Below are 6,000 nucleotides of genomic sequence, written 5' to 3' on the forward strand. Positions count from 1 at the left end.
GTTGGTGTTGAACTTGCCACAGGTGACAGAGAAACACAGTGCTCGAACGATGGTAACAAAGAATTTTAGGTGCACATGTCTCCAAATCTTCGGCCAATGCAACGTGGGGTGTTTCAGTTCAATGACATTACGACTTATCCGTCGTAGCAGCCAAACATAAAAATCCTTCGCGCATGGTGGTCTCGTGCGCGGAAGTTCGTTTCTGATATAACTAAGTTCCATGATAAATGTTGATACATGCGCAAAATGTGGCGTAATGTTGCCCACCGCCACCGGAGATGTGAGGGACGCTGGGACTAGTAGATCCAGTAGGCGGGATGTAAGGGAATCACGCCCGCTACGCCATTGCTTGTACATCGTGGCTAGAAGGAGCGCCGTCGCTCGGCAGCGAACATTCGTAAGTCCGAGTCCCCCCTTGTCCGTAGGGAGCGTGAGCGTTGCGTATCGCACCTTGAGGGGCGACCCAATCATCACAAAATAGCCTAGTGCTGATTGAAGTCGATGCCCGAGCGTGAGTGGTAGGGGCAGGATCTGCGAAATATGCACCATTCGAGAAACCACATAAGTGTTCAGATATTCGACTCGCTGCAAAGGATCAAGGCGTCGTAAGAGATGTTGGCGGACCATGGTACGTGTTGTCTGTAAAATACGTCGGTAGTTAACTGCCGCAGTATGTTTCACAGATGAGGTAAAGTCTATGCCGAGATAGCGGAATCGTTACACATAAGGAAACGGACTGATTTCTTCCGGCATAAGGCCCCTTCCAACCGGCATTGCTGCCGATTTGTTCATGTTCACTGCACTACCCGCCGTCACACTGTGGTCCGACAACAGTTCAAGGACCGTCTTCACCTCTTCCTCAGAACGAACGAGCAGCAGGAGGTCGTCCGCATAAGCACGACATTTGAAGGTGTAACCCCGCAGTTCCACCCCAGAAAGAGAATTTGTTAGCCTCCCAATTAATGGTTCCAACGCTATCGCGAACAGCAGCATCGAAAGAGGGCAGACCTGGCGAATGGAACGTCGAATTTGAATGGGCCCTGCTATACGCCCATTAACGTGTACCAAGGATTGTGCTCTCCCATAAATCCTTCTAATGAGACCAGTAAAACAGTCTGGAAATCCCATTTGTTCCAGTACAGCGTACAGATAGTTGTGGGGCACCTTATCAAAAGCACTGTCAAAATCAACCGCCACCATCGCCGCTTTAAGCCGGCACTTCTCCGCCAGCGCTATTACATCACGGCATTCGCCAGTAGCTGTTTGCACATTCACCGATCCACCCGGTGTCGTCTGTTCTGGGGATAGAACGCTACGAATTAACATACGACATGGGGACGCTAGCATCCGTGCAAAGATCTTATAGACTGCATTAAGCAGGGTGATGGGGCGATAATCTGTGACCGTAATTCCTGGCTTCGGTTTATGTACTGGCACCAAAAGGCCTTCCATAAAAGCCGGTGGAATAGGCGCATCGGAATTTAACAACTCGTTGTACATTTCCGTCCATCGCGGTGCCATTTCGTTGCGAAATTCTCGATAAAATTCAGCAGGAAGTCCGTCAATGCCTGGGGAGCGATTCAACGCACCCTTTGCGATCGCATCATGTACTTCCTCACATCTAATAGCTTCCAGTACGGTTCCAGCGTCTTCCACCGTTAGTGTACGGGAGACGTATGTGGCTATACGTGCGAGGTCATCAACACGGGCGGCTTCCTCCCAATAGATGTGTTGGTAATGGTCGACGAATGCAGAGACAATGTCCGCTTGACGCGTCACTCTTCGATCTTCGCGGGTAATTAACTCCCGTACCAAAACGCGTCGTCGGTGCTTTCGTTCATTCACGACGTGGTGCATAGAAGGAATCTCGTGTCGTATCGTATCATGACATCTGGCGCGCACCATGGTTCCCTGAAGATGTTTCCGAGCTAAAGCCACTAGTTTAGCTTTTATCCTTTTGCGTTCGATCCAGACGTCCGGTCCCGGCGAACCATTGTCCAGGTCGCGCAGCGCTGCAAAATAAAAGTCGGTCGTACGGCGGCGCCATTCGGCCATCTCTCTGCTATATGAGATGAACGTACGGCGAAGCGCCGGTTTAGCACAAGTCAGCCACCAATCAAGCTCCGTCGCATACCTTCCAACCTTTCGCTCGCACATCGTCCATGTCTCAAGAATCCGTTGACGACATTCGGGATCATGTAGATGTTGAATGTTTAATTTCGACGGGGCCTTGCTGTTCCACACCTCTCTACGGGGAAGAAGCACCGTACAGATGTAAGCGCTGTGATCGGAAAACGCCAATGGCCAGCGTTCCGCGTCCTGGACATCATTTGCATGAGCCCGTGAGATATAAATGCGATCTAATCTGCTCCCCGAATGACTTGTCACATAGGTGTATCCCGGTGCATCTCCATGTCGTAATTCCCACGTGTCACTAAGTACAAGGTCGCTGACAACGATTCGCAACTCCTGGCTGATGTTTGCTTGCGGCCATTGGTCTTTCTGGCTGAGAACACAGTTGAAATCTCCACCAATTATTACACATTCATAACGTCCATGGAAAAGTGGTGCAATATCTTCTGCATAAAATCGCGCCCTTTCCCGCCGCCGATTGTTTCCCGACGGTGCATAAAGATTGATGATGCATGTCCCAAACGTCGTGAAAGCCATTCCCCTGGCCGACGGAAGGTAACACACGTTTTCCGCGGGGAAGCCATCTCGCACGTAAACTGCCACCCCACTCCCATTGTGATCTCCATGTGACGAATAGGATTGGTAGCCTGCGATGTGTGGGAGTGCAGCTATGTGGACTTCCTGTAGCAAAGCAATATCCGCATCAGATGCCCATGTCGCAATACGGTTCGCATGGCGTTGAATCCCACTCTTTCGAGGCGCAACAATATCTCCCTGCATCGGCGCTGCGGGTTGAGTTAGAAGACGTTCTCTCGCCTCTCTCTCTTCACCTTCAGCAATTACTAGGCCGTCTTTGTGAGTGCCGGCTGCCTCTGTATGACGTCCGGCGCCTCCTCAATATCGTCATACCACATCTTTGCAGGCAGTGATATATTCGTGTCCATAGCCATAGCATCTGCGTCTGGAGAGCCAACTGGTTGTGGTTCCTCTTCAGCATCACCACGTCCCGCTACCGTCAATGTGACAGACCGCTGTGGGTCTGATCGAACAGTTTCCATTGCCTCATCCTGCTTCGTAGAGGCTGTTGTGTCGTCTTGCTCCACAGGCGCGTCGTCGTCGGGGCAAGGGGAGTCATCCCTAGGAGATGTCGTGCGACGACGCCGTTTCCTCCTTTTCGGGGAACGTTGTTTGCGTGATCTTCCTTCCGTGTCCTCAGATTGTAGGGAATCACGGCTGCCCGACAGAAAAGCATCCGTAGGAACTGGAAGTGTTTCGAGTCCCATCGTTGTAGTTGGCGGGAGTTCGGTCGAAACTGATGTTGTCATCAGAGAGTGCGTTCCAGACGGAACAGCATCCGTAGTGGCTGGAACTGCTTCGTGTACTATCGGTGTGCTTGGTAGGAGTTCGGTGTCAACTGATGTTGTCGCCGTAGATTGTATGCTCGATGGAGCAGCATCCTCCGTCGTCCCGACGTCTGCTACAAGGTTTCGGAGAGTGCCATCGGGAACTTCCACCGGGGCTGTGTCCTTTCGGTCATCAGCGGACGCAGTGAGGGCTTTGGCATAGGTGATCGGTAGTACTGTCATCTCTGGCGACGGCTCCCGCACATCTGAAGGCAGTTGCGTAATCCGCCGTTGCATACAGTTCGACCTGAGGTGTCCCTCCTGGCCACAGGCAGAACATGTACGTGGTTGCCCATCGTAAATCACCACCGCCCTACAGCCACCAATTTCAGATAGGACGGTACATGCTTCTGAAGAGCAATAGTGATCTGGCTCACTCCGTTAAGCACGGGGTACGTGGCGAATTGTGTCCAGCGTTCTGCTGTGTGACCATGTACCGTGCCGTATGGCTTAAAAGCCTCAATAACTTCGTCAGCGGGGAGCTCAAATGGCAGCTCAAAAACACGTATTGTCCGTACACCCAGACCAGCATGTTCTACAGTTACTGTGCCGAAATTCCCGTCACTATTGCAAAATCGGAGACCTGCTTTTGTCGCCTGTAGAATTCTCTCACACGCCGCGTCATTTACCATCTTAACATACACCGTGGGACTAACAATGGACAGGTGAATTCCGACAATATCGTTTGGCGGTCCTTGACGTCCTCACGTATGAATCGTTCTACTGCTAAAGCCTTTGGTCTTTCGTAGTCATTGCAGAAATTGAATCGTAATGTAGTTTTTCTGTGCTTGTTCGCCATGATCGTTGATATTAGCCCGCGCGCAGACTAAGTCCTCAAGTAAACAAACACTCGCACACGCCGCACAGGCGGAAGTATCAGACCTCCGCTCCGCACGGCCGCTAGCGCCGAACTGAAGCTAGCCGGCTGCCTCGGTTAATACCTGCCGGGTAGCACGTCACACAGTACTCGTTTGGGTTGGGTGGTCCCATACAGAATCTCTCCATGCTGCCTAATGTTTTCCTAACGTCACTCTCGTCACGTACTTCACTTTTATTTCATAATCATTTCTGAGAGGTAAAGGAATTGCATGACAACATGCAGAGCTAGTGGCGTCTAAATTAACACACATACTTGATGTGACTCAAAAGCCGAACGAGTTGATTTCCGACGTTGTTTTAGATGTGCAAGTGCCAGTCAAAACTCGCGGTGACGTCACTCTGCCGACCATTTCTCTAGTTAACACCGGTCTTGTTGTGTGTGTTTCAAGCTCAAGAGCAACTCCAAGCAAAAAATGGTCAACAGCAACATTCAGACGGTTTCGTACTGCTCAATTGCTACATCAAACAGTATGTTTCCTTTTCAAACTGGAAAAGCACGAGTGTGACAGCATTCGAACCTGTAATCTTCAGATCCGAAGTCCGACGCCTGATCCATTAGGCCACACGGTCACTGACAACCAACTATAACTTGTATAGGATTCATCTCGAAACGCTCACACCCCTGAGGAATTGTGTTTTCGTTCAGCACAACCGCTGCCCCATGCTCTTTCCACCCATTCGTTACATTCAACCTTTTGCGTGACCGACCAAATATAGACTGGGAAACAAGGCCGCACACTTTGTGCATTCGGAATCGAAGGCAGGGGGTCCCTCGCCGCATTTGCTACGATGGCCATTTGCTACTTCTGCAGAAGCGGCGACGACGACGACGACGACCGCGAGAGGCTCTGGCACATGTGAGAAATACATCTATAAAATGTAATTCAGACTGCCTCGTCCCACCTTATGCTGTACCGCTTTGGCAAATGCTTTATCTGCGCCATTCGCCTTAATCACATCTGAGAGTAATTCTTAATAAAACGCCTGTCACTAATTGTTCGTCATCACAGATACTGTTTGCTATACGGAAACGACGCGCAACTGATTTCCAAAATTCGTGTTCCTCCTGTGAGGATGGAACTAACGACCCCTGGTTTACTAGACCAGTGGCCTACCACTGAGCTAAAGAGGCGCGGCCTAGCGATACTCTTGGGTACTTCGTCCTTACGGTCGTCTGCATCATCAGACTTCAGCTGACAACACTTCGTATTACCGGCTAATATTTGCAGCTATGGCGACCCATTACAGCTTGACTACAGATCTGACACGTAACCGATGTGCTTTCCAACCAACACCGTTTGCATTTCAGATCATGTCTTTCACACATGTCTACAAAATCACCTCCACCTTCAAATACAGTTTCCTTGCGACTGACGGAGACCTAGGGAAAGTTTTAAGTTGCTATTTCCATTACATCACGTTAATCAGAAAAACGGTAATTTACATCCTCAGCTGAACACAATTCCGTTCCGCCCAGCGTGAGGCACGCACCCACGATACTGAGGTTAAGATTCTCATCCTTTACCGTCTTTTTTGTTGTTTTTCTTTTTGTTTTTTAATTTGTATATTCGTTTGTTTCCTATCC

This window comes from Schistocerca gregaria, unplaced genomic scaffold (assembly GCF_023897955.1).
Source record: "Schistocerca gregaria isolate iqSchGreg1 unplaced genomic scaffold, iqSchGreg1.2 ptg000077l, whole genome shotgun sequence".
Lineage (NCBI taxonomy): Eukaryota > Metazoa > Arthropoda > Insecta > Orthoptera > Acrididae > Schistocerca > Schistocerca gregaria.